Source organism: Triticum aestivum, chromosome 4D (assembly GCF_018294505.1).
Source record: "Triticum aestivum cultivar Chinese Spring chromosome 4D, IWGSC CS RefSeq v2.1, whole genome shotgun sequence".
NCBI lineage: Eukaryota > Viridiplantae > Streptophyta > Magnoliopsida > Poales > Poaceae > Triticum > Triticum aestivum.
Window position 1 is genome coordinate 169,173,915 of NC_057805.1, and position 17,421 is coordinate 169,191,335.

At 42.2% G+C, this 17,421-nt stretch overlaps 1 long non-coding RNA gene across 3 annotated transcripts; it reads left to right on the forward strand.

The window, feature by feature from the left end:
- The first annotated feature begins 10,690 nt into the window (after positions 1-10,690).
- Positions 10,691-14,741, forward strand: LOC123099831 (uncharacterized). Of its 3 annotated transcripts, XR_006448245.1 has the most exons (9): positions 10,691-11,259; positions 11,336-11,434; positions 11,532-11,611; positions 12,802-13,091; positions 13,169-13,288; positions 13,387-13,443; positions 13,534-13,617; positions 14,213-14,358; positions 14,459-14,741. It is a non-coding gene; the product is annotated as an uncharacterized lncRNA (long non-coding RNA). The 3 variants fall into 3 exon arrangements; XR_006448244.1 differs by having other exon boundaries at positions 14,213-14,741; XR_006448246.1 differs by having other exon boundaries at positions 10,691-11,254; positions 14,213-14,741.
- The last annotated feature ends 2,680 nt before the right edge of the window (positions 14,742-17,421 follow it).

Below are 17,421 nucleotides of genomic sequence, written 5' to 3' on the forward strand. Positions count from 1 at the left end.
ATTCGAAATACCAATAGAAGCTGTTCAACGCTCTCCACTGGTTTCCATCCTTGATGTGTCTCAGCTTCGGATCATCTCCATCATCGGGCTTCTTCCTCTCCGCATGCCAGCGCATTAGCTTTGCTTCCTTGGGATCTACGAAGTACCGCTGGAGATGGGGAGTTATCGGTAAGTACCATACAACTTTCTGGGGACATTTTTTCCCGGCCTTCTCATATCGAGAAGCATTGCACACCGGACAGCTTGTTTTTTCCGCGTGCTCCTTCTGATAAATTATGCAATCGTTGATGAATGCATGGTATCTAACGTGTGGCAGATCAAGAGGGCACACGATTTTTCTTGGCCTCATCAACACTAGTAGGACATAGATTCCCCGCAGCAAGAACATCCTTTAGGTACTTGAGATGCTCATCGAGGCTAGTGTCGGTCCATTTGTTTTTAGCTTTCGTCTTCAGGAGTTGGAGCGTGAAACTCAAGCGGGTCACCTCAGGATTGCAACCATCATACAATGGATTCTTCGAGTCTACCACCAGTTGCTCCAGCTTAGCCTCCTCTCTAGAAGAAGCTCTCTCAGTACTCGTCTCCTTGGGAAGCAGTGCTTGAACATGAGGGTCCCGCACGATTGAACTTAATACCGATGAACTCTGCTGCATGGAGTCCACGTTCTCTCCGCTGCCATGTCCGGCCCCTTCTCCTCCGCCATGTCCCGCCCCTTCTCTGCCGCCATGTCCGGCCTCTTCCCCGCCACCATTATCGATCATCTCTTCGTCTTGCCCCGTGTCGTCATTGCCTGCCCCGTCAGCATCCTCAACATTGTCATCCTCATGTTCAATTATCCACCGAGTATAGCCATCCATGAAACCAGTCATGAGCAGGTGCGCTTCGACACGACCATCGTCATAGGGGTCGAGCCAAACTATTCCTTTGCATTTTCGACACAGACATAAAACCTCTGTCCTATTATTTTCTTTCATGTCCTGCACCGCCGACCGCGACCACCTGTCCAGCATCGTTCCACTGACCATCATGAATGTCTGCACGGTAATAATAAACAAATTGATGATAAAAATGTGTGCATGCGTCAAAGTCATACAAAAATTTGGCATGACCTTCCCTAAAAATAGGACATATAGATCTAGAGTTTGCCCGGAATTCACCGAAACGGAAATAAATCGACATTTCGGCAAAACATAGGCAACTCAAAAGCACAATTTGGCATCAACTCATGCCACACACACAATTTCCATCATATTGCCCAATTATCATATCACACACACACACACACACATATTTCCATTTTGCAAAAGCATGAAATTTTAATCACCTCTATCTCGAGATCGAGCACACGGTGGAGATGATGATGTAGGGAGATCAAAAGTGCACAAAGCTCTTCTTCACAAAGATAGATCTAGTTAGGGGGCAAAGAGGTCACTTAACTAAATGCTACATCTACCTAGCTAGCTAATTTGGGAGGAGACAACTTCAACTAGTGGAGGGGGAAGGAAAAAGAGAAAGGAGATGCATTAATGGAGGTGGTGTAGTTAGCTAGGAGTAATGAAGAGAGAGAAAGGTAGGTAGAAGAGGGAGAGTAATGTGGGGAGAAGTATTGAGGAGAAGAATAGTGAGAGAGGAAGGATGGGAGGTAGGGGAAAGGGAGGAGAGGAGATGGGGAGGGGAGGATGGGTGGGTGAAAAAAGGTGGTTGGGTGCTGCAACTTAGCATTAGCGCAGGAGCGAAAACGCTCTACTGATAAGAGCGTAGCAGCAGCGCGCTTTCCTCACATGCGCTACTGCTATACGGGGCCAACCGTGTGGACAATTTCAAAATTAGCAGCAGCGACGTGAGCAAAAAGCGCACTACTACTATTGATGTAGCAGTAGCACGCACCGTTAGCCCGCGTTGCTGCTAAACCTAGGTTGTTGGTTACTGTCAGTCGATTTTTGTAGCAGCACGGTTTAGCCCTCATGCGCTACTGCTAAATTTGCATCAGTAGCGGGTTTTTCTTGACCGCGCTACTGCTAATTAGCAGTAGCACTTCTTTTTGTGCCGCGCTACTGCTAAGATTCTGTGTATAAGGTTTTCCCTAGTAGTAGTTGTCGCCGCCGCCGTCGTCCTGCATCGCCCTCGGCCACCGCGCGCTCTCCCGTGGCGCCCGAGGTGAGCACGCCCACACCTCCTCCTCCTCCCCTACCTTTGCCTAGCTAGGGTTCATCAAATTTTAGAGTTCATCAAATTAGTTAGGGTTCATCAAATTAGATGCTAATTAGGGCAGTAGTTGTAGATGCTTACCTGTAATCTAGATGTTAATTAGGGAAGTAGTTGTAGATGCTTAATTGTAAACCAGATGTTAATTAGGGCAGTAGTTGTAGATACTTAATTAGTTTTTAGGACAAATTCCTAGGGTTCATCAATGGGTGCTTAAGTAGTTGTAGATGCTTAAGTACCTGGGTAGGGTTCATCTAATTAGTTAGTACTTGTAGATTCTTAAGAACAAGGGTAGTAGGGTTACGGCAGTAGGGTTTAACAAGATGTTAATTAGGGTAGTAGTGTTTAGTTTAGAGAAAAAATTCAATATAATTTTTATACTATTTTTAGTAAGTGTTTAATAGAATTAGTAAGAAAATTAATAGAACTAGTTGAACTAGTTTACTGTTAGTAAGAACTAGTTGGATTAATATAACTAGTTTATTTTTAGTAAGAAAATTACTAGAACTAGTTGAACTAGTTTATTTTTAGTAAGACCTAGTTTATTTTTATTTATAGTAAGCGTTTAGTTGAATTAATAGAACTAGTTTATTTTTAGTAAGAAAATTTAGGTATATGAGACTTGATGATCTAATTAAAATTTTACTATAGAACTAGTTTATTTTTAGTAAGAAAATTAATAGAACTAGTTTATTTTTAGGTGTATTTAACAGTATTCTAGGTTGATTCGTTTTGAAGTGAACATGTCACATTTGTTGTTATTTTTTTAGTTAAAGCAATTATTCACGCATCGACGTCAACGATGCCTATCCCGCATCCTCAGCATCGACTCGATGGAGGACACCTGCTTGATAAGGGGGGCCATGTCCGGTACTGGGCTCTGCCGGGCTGGTACTTGGAGGTGCTACCTACCGGGGGGCACAACTTGGTGAGGAGCCAGCCCATCGATGACACGAACCTTCTTTGGTGGCGGTCGCGTGAGCCAGTGACGGTGCGGAGGCTTTCGTCCCCCGCAGAGGTGGTACGTCACCGTGTCAGCTAGGAGGACGAGCACGTCCATCGCTACATGGTTGGGTTGGAGGGCAGGTTCTCCAATACCTGGCAGGTTCTTCAGGGACCTCACTGGAGCTATGATCCTGTGATGGTTCCTTCTCTTTGGGTGTCCACCGCCCGCACCTATACCCGTCGTTCGCTAGGGTTTTAGTTGTATTAGTGATGTTATATGTATGATACTATTCGAGATGTATTAGTGATAATATTCGACGATGTATGAACGCAAGAGATGATTTAGTTTTGCTTATTGAATGCATGCTACTTTGAATACTTATTTATTTTATGATTTGGTTTTGCTTATGAATGCTCAAATTGGAGAAGTACTCCTATTTTGAATGCTCAAATTGGACCCCACTATGCAAGGCATATGCATTTGATTAGTTGATAGCTTATATGGTTTTTGTTTTTGCAGAAATCAAGGAGTCCCTCCATCATCCCCACCGTCTTCCCCGTCACCGACCACCTCCGACCTCGAAGTGACACCAGCCAAATCTCCATGTCAATATGAGTCCTATAAGATATTTTGAAATGTTTTTGTTCGTATTTTCAACCATTGAAATGCAATGACCATCAAGTTTGAATGCTCATATGATGTAGATAAAAACATGTATATCTTGTGTTGCTCAAATAGGATATGTGCTTGCCCTAGTGGCCGGTCATGCTTGCAGGTTACACCTCCGAGTGGCCTATGTTTTGCCGCAGTGTTGATTAATTTCTGTTCCGGCAAATTTCAGGCGCTCGATATGTCCTTTTTTAGCAAAGGTCATGCCGGATTTTTCCGTTAATTTTGGCATGACTTGTGCTGAATTGTGCTAGAATATGTAGGAAATGTAGAGTGGCCTGGATTTTCTAGAAAGATAATTAAACGACATTTCAATTGACTTTAAGTCTGTCGAGGCTCCACCATATACGAGAGAACGAAGAATCCCGACTGTTGTCATGGGCGTCGTTTCTCCTTCTTCTCCTTGTGCTAGACCATTGTTATGCACTAGGGGAAGGAGGAGTAACGACCATCACTGACGGTCGCAAATGTAAGAGAAGAATCAGTGAGGGAGAGTCTCCACCATATATGAGAGGATGAAGAATCCCGACTGTTGTCGTGGGGGTCGCTTCTCCTTCGTCCCTGTGTGCTAGACATTTTGGTGTAATGCACTCGGGGACGAAGGCAGGAGCGACCATCACCATCGGTCGAATATATACACCACGTGAGCTGACAGTTTTCAATAAAAGACTCGGCTGACCGATAGTCCACCCGTGATGAATAATAATGATCTAATTTAGTTTTTGTAGTACATATATTTAATTGTACAAGTTTAATCTTTGAATTATGAACATAGGAAATGTCATCATCGGACGACAAAAGTCTCCCGGGGGAGTGCGACTGGTGCAACGACGACCGAGGTCTGTGCGACATGCCTCACTTGGACGAAGATCGGCTCTTCAACATTAAGCTCCAGGAGACCTTCAATGTTGAAACGGTACGCAATGACGACAAGTGTTTTTTCGTAATTAAGCACAACTTCAACTATTTCAACGTGTAATTTTCATCTTTTACAATTCGACTAGCTTATCCCGTGCTATGCAAGACGCTATGTCTCGGAGAGGATGGATTTTGAAGACCATGAACGTATGGAAACCAAGAAAATTCACCAAAGGACCCATCATGGTATGGATTCTGAAGTAAATTTGTACAATTCTGAGAGCGTAACCCATTTTGGTTGCACAAATTGGGAAGCACTTTGCAAGGTGTATGGTTTTTATGAAGGTATGCTTATCACCATGGATCTTGGTGATCCTGACATCGACCAAGACAATATGGACATTTTGGTTCTTGTTGATACGCTTCCAATTATACCGCTATGTGAGTTTCTCAAACATAGTTATTAAATAATTTATATTGTTTATTTCAAAATAGTTGACAGCTTATTTTCATTCATCAAACAATGTGCGGAAGATGGTAGACAGAACCTACTACACCAATGGCTCAGAATTAACTTATCAGGAGAAAATCATCTGATCGAATTTTGTACTGATGTTGAGAATTACAATATCTATTATCAAACGCCTCCACATTATGGTCAATACGTGCCCCTAGTGCACGTGTTGAACTACGGTAACATCCATGGAGATGCCATGGTAAGAGTTTTTACTATTATGACATATGTGCATCTTTTGGATAAATTCTTCTAAAACTGAACTACATTGCTAACTACGAAGTTATTACTATGTTTTTCAACAGAAAATCCCGAAGGATTGTATGCCTCATCTGATGTTTCAGAATGGTCGCCTTGATATTTTGAAGATATGGCCAGGTCATCCTACGAATCGCACATGTCCATATCGGATTTCTAAAACCAGTGAAGACATGATAATAAAAGAATGGAAAAAATGTATGGTCAGTCGTAGGGAGCTACTTGGAAGCAACATTGTGCGAAGGGCAAGAATTGGAGACAGGATAATCTCCATTCTCCATAATGGAGAATCAGGGCCTATCTTGTTTTATGCTATTTTAGCTAAGAGAAGGTAGTAGGTCCTATGAGAGAATAGTAGGTCCTAGGTACAATGTTTATGATGTGGAACAATGTGTTAGAGTTGATGAGGAGGAGGAGGAGTTGTGATTATGACTAGTGACCAACTTGCTATGTGATGTCTCATTGGTGAAAACGATGATCATGAGGAGGTCTTATATGACAATGATGTATTATGATGATAAGTTGTTAATGATATGATGAAGATGATATTTATTATATCATTGGGTGAAAGAACCGCGGATTAGTTTCAAGTGGATGTCCATCCACTTGAAACTAGTCCACGGTTCTTTCACCCAGTGATGTAATAACTCATTATGATGTAAAAACAATCTCTAAATTGCTGCTGTATGAAAACTTGTATAATGGTGTATGAATACAACATGAAATAAAAAAGAAATATAATACGGAATAATAGTAGTAGCGCAGGTTGCGTGAAGCGCTACTAGTAATTACCAGTAGCGCCCTTTCCAGGAAGCTCTACTACTAAGTGGATATAGAAGTAGCCCATGCTACTGCTAACCTTTAGCTGTAGCACCGTAATAGTAGCGCTGCCACCCGCGCTACTGGTAGGCCTAAAACCCGTGCTACTGCTAGGCTTTTCCCTAGTAGTGGGCTGATGCTCGGACTAATCGGGCCTTTGGTTCGTCGGCGACGGCGAAGGTTATAGCCGTGTCGCTCCAAGGGTTTATTGTGGTTACTTAGTTGACTTCGGCAAGGTCGCGGAGCGCCCTTTTGCGCCGATTATTTGAATAAAAAGTCTCAAAGACCGTAAAGACGTTGAGATCGTCATCGTCCGAAGAGTGCTTCTCTGGGGTAGTATTGGTGAGGATAGCCTCACCGCTCTTAGCCACTTGCCGGCGTACCCACTACAAGAAATATGTCAACTTGTGACCATCTGTCAGTGGACCTGGAAGAATTGGTCATAAATCTACGACCATGTGAGACCAATTGGTCAAAAGCTGTCCGGGGGGCTCCAAACCCTAAATTATAACGACCATTTTGGTCAGAAAGGTCGCAATTTCCTTACACGAAATGGTCGTAAAGCAAACAACCCTGGTCTGCTGCCCTATTTCTAGCTGATCACGACCAATATAGATGGTCATAATAGCTAATATTCCATGCATTAAAATGACGGGGCGGCCACCTCAGCAGTTTCGTCTATGTGTCACGTCCATGTGTCAATTTTCGCCTACATGTCAACTTAAACCTAGCACTGACAGGTTCCCACACATACACCATCTGTCCAATGGTATGGGACCCATTGCCGACCTGACACGTAGGCCCCATGAAATTGACGCACGGGACCCGCTTGACAAGCGAACCCACCCCATTGAGGGCCATCATAATGCAGAAATCCAACAAAAATACGGCCTACGGGAAGTCGAACTCGCGACCTCACCGCGCCTCTCCCTAGTACCGAACCAATAGGCCACCGCGCTCTCTATGATATGGAAGCGAACCAACATCTATTATTATGAAGCCTTGCTGGGCTTGGGCCTCTGTTGGACAAGGCCTTTTTTTCTTATGCCAAGTGGGCCAACCGCCAATAGGCCTATATAACATGCATATAGTGGAAAACACGGGCTTGGCATGACTTTGACTCCATAAAATAAAGGGTGTATTACTCAAAATAATAGTATAAAGGGATTTTAAATTTTAATCAAGCATTTGAAAATGGTAAGATGTATTTAAAAAAATTGACCATGTATTGAAAAAACTAGTATTTCAATTTTTTAATAAAGCATTTGAAAAAATATTAAAAATGTAGATGATGTATTAAAAAATCTTGTATTTGAAAATTTAATCAAGCATTTAAAAATGTCAAAATGTGTATAAAAATAGTGACCATGTACTAAAAATGATGAGAAGAGAGAAAATGTTTCTCTTGTATATGAAAAATTATAAAAAATTGTCCCAATTTCAAAATGCGGCAAAATTTTGGTTCATCACAATTTAAAAAATGTTGTATATATTTTAAAAATGGAGTGGCGTCAAAAATGTTGAACTTGTACTTGAACAAGATATTCAAAGTTGACCACTTATTTTAAAAAATCAATCCAAGCATTTGAAAAATAGGTTAAACAATATTTTGATATGTTCTTGACACACCAAATCAAGATTTTAAACAATTTGAAAATAGAAAGTGACATTTTTGTGCAAAGAAAATAGAAACCCCCTTCAACAACATTGTTTGCCATTCCAAGAAGAATCCTCGTGCAAAATATGATATAATTTGAACAAACTATGCCATGAACGTTGTCGTATTTGGTAGGTTCTTCACAAAAAAAACTCATTTTGGGCACTCGAAAAATGGAAAATGATTTTTTCCTCCAAAGAAAATGAAAACTTTCTTAGGCAACATTGTTTGTCATTCGAATATGCACCCTTGTGCACAATATGAGATCATTTGAACAAACTATGCCATGAATGTGGCCATAAGATTGATCATCTCGCTTGAAAGCCATTGATCTCCACACATGATAGCTCGTTTCTGAGAACACTTTTTAAAAATAATAATAGTATTACAAGTTTAATATTTTTCCTGGTAACTTGACCACATATAATGACACAATGCGAAGGTTTTCCAGTTTTTGATTTTTTTTGAATTTTTTCATGTCCGTTTCGAAATGCGGTCAAAATGGCGGGCATGACCGTTCCTATCTAGTGTTGAATCTTGGAAAACTTTTGGTGTTTCCCTGATTAAATAGATACTTATGTACCTATAAATGATTTTTGGAAAAATAAATAGCAAACTATAAGGTAGCCGCAGTTCAAATTTGACCCGCTTCCAACTAAATCGGCAGAAATTTGTCTTTCTCACGAGAGGTGGAGAAAAGCTTTTGACACCTAACCATTTGGTCAATTATGCATTAAATATGTCCTAGTATTTTAGAAAAAAAATTGGTCCAATTTTTCAATAATTATTTTGTAGGTTCTTCACAAAAAACCACATTTTGGGCACTCGAAAAATGGAAAATGATTTTTTCGTCCAAAGAAAATGAAAACTTCCTTAGGAAGTATCGTTTGCCATTCCAATATGCACCCTTGTGCATAATATGAGATAATTTGAACAAACTATGCCATGAATGTGGCCATAAGATTGATCATCTGGCTTCAAAGCCATTGATCTCCACACATGATAGCTCGTTTCTGAGAACACTTTTTTAAAAAATATCATATTACAATTTTATTATTTTTCCTGATAACTTGACCACATATAATGACAGAATCCGAAGGTTTTCCCTTTTTTGAGTTTTTTAATTTTTCATGCCCGTTTCAAAATGCGGTCAAAGCGGCGGGCATGACCGTCCCTAGGTAGTGGTTGAATCTTGGAAAACTTTTGGTGTTTCTCTGATAAAATAGATACTTTTGTACCTAGAAATAATTTTTGGGAAAAATAAATAGCAAACTATGAGGCAGCCGCAGTTCAAATTTAACCCACTTCCAACTGAATCGGCAGAAATTTGTCTTTTTTACGAGAAGTGGATAAAAGCTTTTGACACCCAACCATTTGGCCAATTATGCATTAAATATGTCCTAGTATTTTAGAAAATTGGTTTGGTCCAATTTTGCAACAATTATTTGGTTGGTTCTTCACAAAAAAACGTCATTTTGGGCACTCGAAAAATGGAAAATGATTGTTTCGTCCAAAGAAAATGAAAACTTCCTTAGGCAACATTGTTTGCCATTCCAAGATGCACCCTTGCGCACAATATGAGATCATTGGAACAAACTATGCCATGAATGTGGCCATAAGATTGATCATTTGGTTTGAAAGCCATGAACCTTCAAACATGATAGCTCATTTTTTAGAACACTTTTTTAAGAAGAATTGTCATATTAAAAGTTTATAATTTTTCCTTGTATGTTGGTCACATATAATGACACAATGCGAAGGTTTTCCAATTTTTTGATTTTTTAGAATTTTTTATCCCCATTTCAAAATGCGGTCAAAACGGAGGGCATGACCGTTCCTAGCTAGTGGTAGAATCTTGGAAAACTTTTGGTGTTTCTCTGATTAAATAGATACTTATGTACCTAGAAATGATTTTTGAAAAAAATAAAGAGCAAACTATAAGGCAGCTGCAGTTCAAACTTGACCCGCTTCCAACTAGATCGACGGAAATTTGTCTTTTTCATGAGAGTTGGATAAAATCGTTTGACACCCAACCATTTGGTCAATTGTACATTAAATATGGCCTAATATTTTAGTAAAATTATTTTGTCCAAATTTGCAAACAAATATATGATAGGTTCTTCACAAAATAACTCATTTTGGGCACTTGAAAAATGGTAAATGAATTTTTCGTCGAAAGAAAATGAAAACTTCCTTATGCAACATTGTTTTTCATTTCAAGATGCACCCTAATGCACAATATGAGATCATTTGAACAAACTATTCCATGAATGCGGCCATAAGATTAATTATTTGGCTTGAAAGTCGTGAATCTTCACACACGAGTGGTGAACACTTTTTAAAAAATAATTGCTGAAGTCCAAGTTTGTTATTTTTTCTGGAAACTAGGTCACATATAATGACAGAATGCGAATGATTTCACTTTTTTTTATTTTTTTGAAATTATTATGCACTTTTCAAATGCGGTCAAAATGGCCGGCATGGCCGTTCATAGCTAGAAAGATCAGAAATGCAATCAAATTGGTGATCATCCATAAAATATGGTCTAATTAAAAGTGAAAAATTTAGTGATGCCATTTTGCAAAATATTTTTGATAGCTGCTTCACAACCCCCTGTTTTTAGCAATAAGAAATAGAGTTATTTCTGATAGCTAATGTTTCTAACAAATCAGGACGCAGTCCATGGATCATCCCACCGCAGTCGATATGAGTCGTCCACCTCCCACGAATCCAACGTCTCTTACTAACCTCTCATAAACACACGCGCGCGGCACACCCTCCTCCCTCGATCCCCTTCTTTCCCGAGAAACCCTAGGTAAAGCACTGCCGCCTCCCTCTTCCTCCCTCTCCCCGATCCAGATCCCTCCTCCCATCCACAACCCCTCCTGTCCCAGTGACCCCCACAGCAGATCGAGAGAGCCTCCCAACCTCACCGTTGATAGATGCACCGCCGCCAAGCAGCCACGGCCGGATGGCTCGCCGGTGTGTGCATTCTTCTATGTGCGCCGCTTTGTCGTTCCCCACCCTAGCAATCGATCCAAGCTGCCGCTGCTTCACCGGGCTACTCAGTCTTTCCTGCGACCACGAGTGACCACCCAAGTCCACTCTCGATCCCCAAAGCCAAAGGCAGAGCCAGCCGCCGCTGGCACCCGTTGTCTTCCCCAGCCCCGGCCTTCACTCCATCGCTGACGCCCTCTCCCCTCCTCTCCCTCTCCGTAGATCCTCTCGAGCAACATTGCCCACGGGCAGATCCGCTCCCTCCTCGCGCCGGAAACCCTAGCTATCGGGGACCGACCGCGGACGCACGACTCGGGCTCGAACAACAGTGGTATGGTAATGATCCCAACTCATCTTCCCCCCCTTCTTCTTTCCCACTCTGACCCTCGCCTCGCGTCGTTTGTGTTGGTAGGTGTCATGGAGCAGAGCTTGCTCTGTCCGGGATGCCATGGATCTTGTGCGCGTGAAGCTCTTTCTTCCTCCAGCAGAAAAACGTACAAGCAGCATCAAGGTCCGCCCCCTCTCTCGATTTCCTCTTCTTCCCTCCCCTTCCCCTCCATTCCATTCCCTGATGCATTTCTCAGATGGATGGGTTGGGTTGCTTGCAGGACGGACCCGGCGGAAAACCCATGGTGCCATCTGCAGGACAAATCGGCGTGCTAATCTGTCGAGCCCTTCTGATTTCATGGTAAATCACAACCTTCCAACATCAAACTCCTGGAACGTGCATCCGATAGGCTAATTGTAACCTTCCTGTCGTGATTTAGACCATTAATTAGAGAGAGTCCAGCATTTACCATGGTAGGCAGCAACCATGATCCATGTTAGGATGTTTTTGTAGGGATACATTCTTGTGTACTTATTGAGAATGATTGCAATGCCTTGGTTTTTTTCTACATATAGAATACAATTTTAATTCACCGGAGAAATTTCATAAAATGTTTTGTGTGCTATTCACCTACAATTTTGTTTAACTGTTCATGATTAAAATTCAGTGGCTCCTCTTCTTTATACATGCGAATGTGTAGTTCACATACAATTTTGTGTGCTGCTCACAACTGAGAGTTCGCAAATGAGTTTTTATCTCCCCAAATAGGTTGCAGAAGTATGTGATGATTGCCATTACAGGCTAAATTTGTCGACGGCCTATCTTTTGTCTAGCGCATTAGAGGCATGTCCTCACTGAGAACTGAAATAGTGAACTGAAGGTTCATGTGCCGTGTGCAGCTATAGCAGACTTCTCACACCACGCCAACCTGTGACTTCACAACATAGTGGAGAGGTACTTTGTATCTACAAAATCTGGGTGTGGTCTTTTTTTTCCAGACCAACTAAATATACACTTTAGTCCAGGTCTGAAAATGGTCATGAAGTTTAGACACTGTCAGTGCATCTCATGAAACGAGAGTTAAGAAGTGGCCCTACAAAATATTTATTTTTTCCCACCAAAAAAATAATTAATTAAGAAGTGAAATGATTTAGGGCTTCTTTGGACACAAAGAAATTTCTGTATGCTGAAAAACGCTGCAGGACTTGGTCAGTGCAAGCCAATTCTCTCCTTGATTAGTACGCTACGCCCAATATATTGTTCAAGTTCGGGCTAGTTGAATATTAGATTCAGATAATAAAGTGCTTTTTTTACTGCCAGAATATGTGAAAAAGCAACAAAAAAGGCAACCACATACAAAGGATCTTGCGCATGGAATGGATCCTGTTGGGTGCTAATTCTAGTTATTTTATATGAAGAAACACTTACCCTGCAGCCATCTAATATGCAATTCTAATAATATGTGATGCCTGATTTTTTTTGTATATGCCATTCGTGCATGAATTCCTTTTCTTATGTACCAACTCCCTAATCATGTTTTGTGTTTTCAGTTCGCTATCTTATGAGAACCTGGTGTGCTATATGGGGAAGCAAAGCAGCAGCCCACAACTCCGACTTGCGACTCTAGATGAAGGCACCACGACACACCATGCTACTCCCTTGGAAGGCCGGCTGAGCGACGCGGCGGCGAAGGCAGTGAACGAGCTGCTGTCGTCGGGCGCCGCCGGCAAACTGAGTAGCCTCTGCTCCTGGGCCGACAAGGTCAGGTTTAGGTACTACTAGTCGGCGCCGCTCCACTTCATCGACGTCACCGACAACGTCTGCAGCTACTACTACGACAGTACGTAGCAATTAACCAACACTCTATTTTGTTGGACTGAAACTGACTGTAGCATAATGGTCTGTGTGTTGTCTCAGGGGACTGCAAGGACGAGAAGGGCGTCAAGGGCCGCTGCGTCACCGGCGCCATCAACAACTACACCTCCCAGCTCCTTACCTAGGGATCATCATCGCCATCTTATAAATCTTTCGGCCAACGTAATGTTCAGTTACATCATATGAACTTCAGCACATCTCTTTTGGTTTACTGAATTAGTACTAACGATGCCATGTTTTTTCGGCATGGAATACTGCAGATAACCTGACAGAAGCGCTCTTGTTCATATCAAACTTCATGGGCGACTTCCACAAAGGTAGTACTCCTGCCAAACCCCAAGTGCCCAATTTTTGCAAGTGTTTCTATTCCGGGTTGCAACTTAAGCTGACGCTTCTTGTTAATGTAGCCACTGCATCTGGGGTCCTCCTCTGAAAAAGAAAGGAACACCATCAACGTCCACTGGTACAGAAGGAAATCTGTACTCCACCATGTAAGGCTAGTTCAGACTTAAGGCTGAACCATTCTCTGTGGAGTATGATTCCGAGGAAAAATATGGCAATAATGCTGAAACTTTTCACATTGGCGTTGCTATGTGTGATCTAGTGGTGCCAGAAAAACTCATATGCTTATGCGGAGCGTACTTTTAAACTCATTTTATTCTGTGTGATGAGCTTAGTTTTGTACTGTAGCCGCCTTGTTTACTTTGTTGAATCCTGTCTTGTGTACTAATCATGAGCTACTAGCATTTGGCTTCTGTGTGCTAATTAAACCTGATAAGTATGTATACTTATTTGAGATACAAATTCGACATTGCATGTTTATGAGGTTCAATTTCTACATTTATTGCCAAGTATTGGTGTCAATGTGTCTATCCTTAGGGGCTGATTTAAACCGCATATGATTTCCTGTATCTATTTTTTTTGCTGTTCAAACATTGAAATTCCGGTTCATTTTTCAAACATCGAAATGTTGTTGACCTTGTCCTTCTATGCTTAAATGATAAAAATGTTGCATTTTGCTTGGTCTAACATACTATTAGATTTGCTTTTATTTTGTTTCTAACTGTTTTGTTTCATAACTTGCAGAGGCTAGCCTTCATTCATGTTTTGTCGTGAGGTCCCGGATGTTCAAGTCGGAAGAAGCATAGAGTTCTAGCTCATTGGAGCTAGTTAAACTATGATAGCTAGCTCACGATTTGTTCAATGATTTTTCTTCCGTTAATATTTATCCTGTAATCTATCGCCTTGAACCACACTAACATTTGCTCCATGATTCCCTAACTGCTCAGCATGTTGATCTGTTTTGAACATCTGAATTTTTTATGTGTGTAGGGGGACTTATCATGTGGCACGCCAAGCAACAGCAAGGGGAGGGGGTCTCTGAAATGTCGCCGCTGTCGATCATTGCTAGTGTCATGGATTGATGATGGATGGTTGCTGTTAGTTTAGCTCCTTGGTAGTACCTCCTTGTCTTTCAGGCGGCGGCTGCTGCTGGTGGTAGAAATGGTAGCTACAGTCCTATGTACTTCTTGTGCTTGGATTGCCCTTGGTTGAATGTACCTACTATTGTACCCGTGGCTGTTTAAGGAATCCTTTTGTGTTGAAAGAAATAAAATTGTCACCCGTGGCTGTTTAAGATAAATGCTTGTTTGAATTCCCTCTGTTCACTGTCACTGGAATAGCTTTGTTATGGAGGCCCAAAATTGAAATGGACTATAAAAAGTTTGAGGCCCTAAAAAGAAATGAACTGTAGAAGGCCGTGTCCTAGAAAATAAAAAGGCCAAATTCTTGGTCTCGGTCCATGTAGCTGACACAAATTGGTTGAAAAAAAAATTAATGGGCTTGGCCCATATATACACCGAACTGGACCAGGCTCATTCTAAGTAACGACCTTTTCAATTGGTCGCAATTTTGCCACGTCAGATTGCCACGTCGGATCCGACGTGGCCTGGGCAGACAGCCAGCGACCAAAACAAAAGGTCATTGGTTCAACGACCTTATGTTTTGGTCATTGCCTTCCATGACCTAGCACCGAAGAAGGACGTTAATTTCAGTTTACGACGGCCAGCTTCTGACCATCTATTTTTTGGTCAAAAAAGGTCGCAAATGGAAAACAACGACCATTCAGTGACCAATAGTGATGGTCGCAAGTTGACGTATTTCTTGTAGTGAGCCAACATGCCTGAAGGCTATGCGTTGGTTCGGTGCTCGGCGTAGTATGTATCTGACATGGCTTGTCTAGCAGTTCGTCAAGGACTGTTCTATATCCTGTGAAGGGTTTGTTTTTCTTGTCAACGGGCCTGTGGTCGGATGTTTCGTAAGGGTGCATCCGTTTCGCCCGTACGGTGGATTGCTTAAAGGCAGGGGTTCCCATCGGACTGTCTGGGCCTTCCATGCGCTTTCCATTGCGCGGTACTTCTGTACTATGTGTGTCAAATTTGTGAAGTGCTGTATGCGGCGGCGGTTGAGGGCATTGAGAATTCCCTTGTTCGTACAATTACGGCAAAAAACTGACACCGCATCGTCGTCGTAGCAATCTTTAATCTTGTTTCTAACAAGGAGCAATCTAGACCAGAAGTGATGGACCATTTCCCGAGGTTGCTGCCGAACATACATTAGGTCACATATGTCTGGAGGCCCTGAATTGCTTTGGGAGTATTGCTTGTGGTGGGTGGGCGGACTAAAATCCAAAACCTGACCCATGATTGGATCCGGAGTTTGAAGAATCTCCGAGGTCACTAGTTCAGGATTAGCAAGGTCCTGAAGAATTCCAGGCTCAATGCCTGATCCTATGTTCGGGGGACATGAAATCTCCTCCTGAGGCTGGGTGTCCGGCTCACAGGGTTCGGAGATCTAAACATAGCTGGTGCTTAACTTAGGGGGAGAAGCGTTCTCAGCTCGTTCCACAACGACCGCTACCAGATGGGTGATCGGCGAGGAGTTGATTTCCCTCTGACCGAGTTTAAGCCCAATCCGATCATAGTTTATCGTGACTCCCAGGGCCGCGATGCGATCTAGCAGCTCTTTCAAGGACGAGACATCTGCGGATCCATCTTTTCAGAGTGTTCAAGGCTGATGCGGAGATGATGTTTGGCGATTGCGGGGACTGCCATTGGCTTGATGACCTGTCCTAGAGTTAGGGCCCTACCAGAAGTAATATCGTCATTAATGACAAGGCGAGCCATCGATCCTTTTATCGACAACACAAAGGAACTCGCAATGAAAGCACAAATGTCGGTGTCAAAACCGGCCGATCTTGGGTAGGGGGTCCCAAACTGTGCGTCTGGGGATCAAAGGTAACAGGATACCAAGGGGACACGATGTTTACCCAGGTTTAGGCCCTCTCAATGGAGGTAAAACCATACTTCCTACTTGATTGTCTTTGATGAGTATAGGGGTTACAAGAGTTGATCTACCTCGAGATCGTAATGGCTAAACCCTAGCTGTCTAGCCTATGTAAATTCTGATGAGCCCTATGAACTAGACCCTCCGGTTTATATATACACCGGAGGGGTCTAGGGTTTACACAAAGTTGGCTCATGAATGAAGGGAACTACATATCCGGACATCAATCTTGCCGTCCATGCATAGGAGAGTCCTACCCGGACACGGGGGAAGGCCTTCCGCCTTGAATCTTCATGGCCCATCAGTCCGGCCCATATCAAATAGCCCGGACACCCGAGGACCCCCTAATCCAAGACTCCCTCAGTAGGGTCCAATCACATTCACTTAGCACAGAAAATGGCAACTTGAAGACATAGCTATAAGTGAATGATGTAGAGGACAGAACACATATGTATATATATCACTGAAGACCAAATCAAACAATGTGAATATAAATCTTGAAGATAAACCAATGTTGAAGACAAACCAACTATGAAAATAATGCAACATGACGCCAAATGAAAATCGTCAAGAAAGGTTGGTGGTGGCTTTACCCACCGTATAGGAAATAATAGACCAAGACATGACGCACAATTATCGTGGTGCTCCGAAGTAAAATTCCATATTAATGTATTCACACTCAGATGGTAAGTCTTCATGAATTTAAGATATGCGTTACTTCGCGTGTTGCGCACCTAAGCCATCAATATGCATTAGCGTTAGGATGTGTGTCCATTCACATGACATTCGAGGATTCTAAGATATTTAGCTCACACCGCAGCTTGCGAAACCTTTTCTTGAAGATATCTGCCAATTGCTCTTTAGTGTTGACGTGAATGATATCAATGTCTTCCTTCAACACATGATCTCTGAGAAAGTGATGACGAATCTGAATCTGCTTTGTCTTCGAG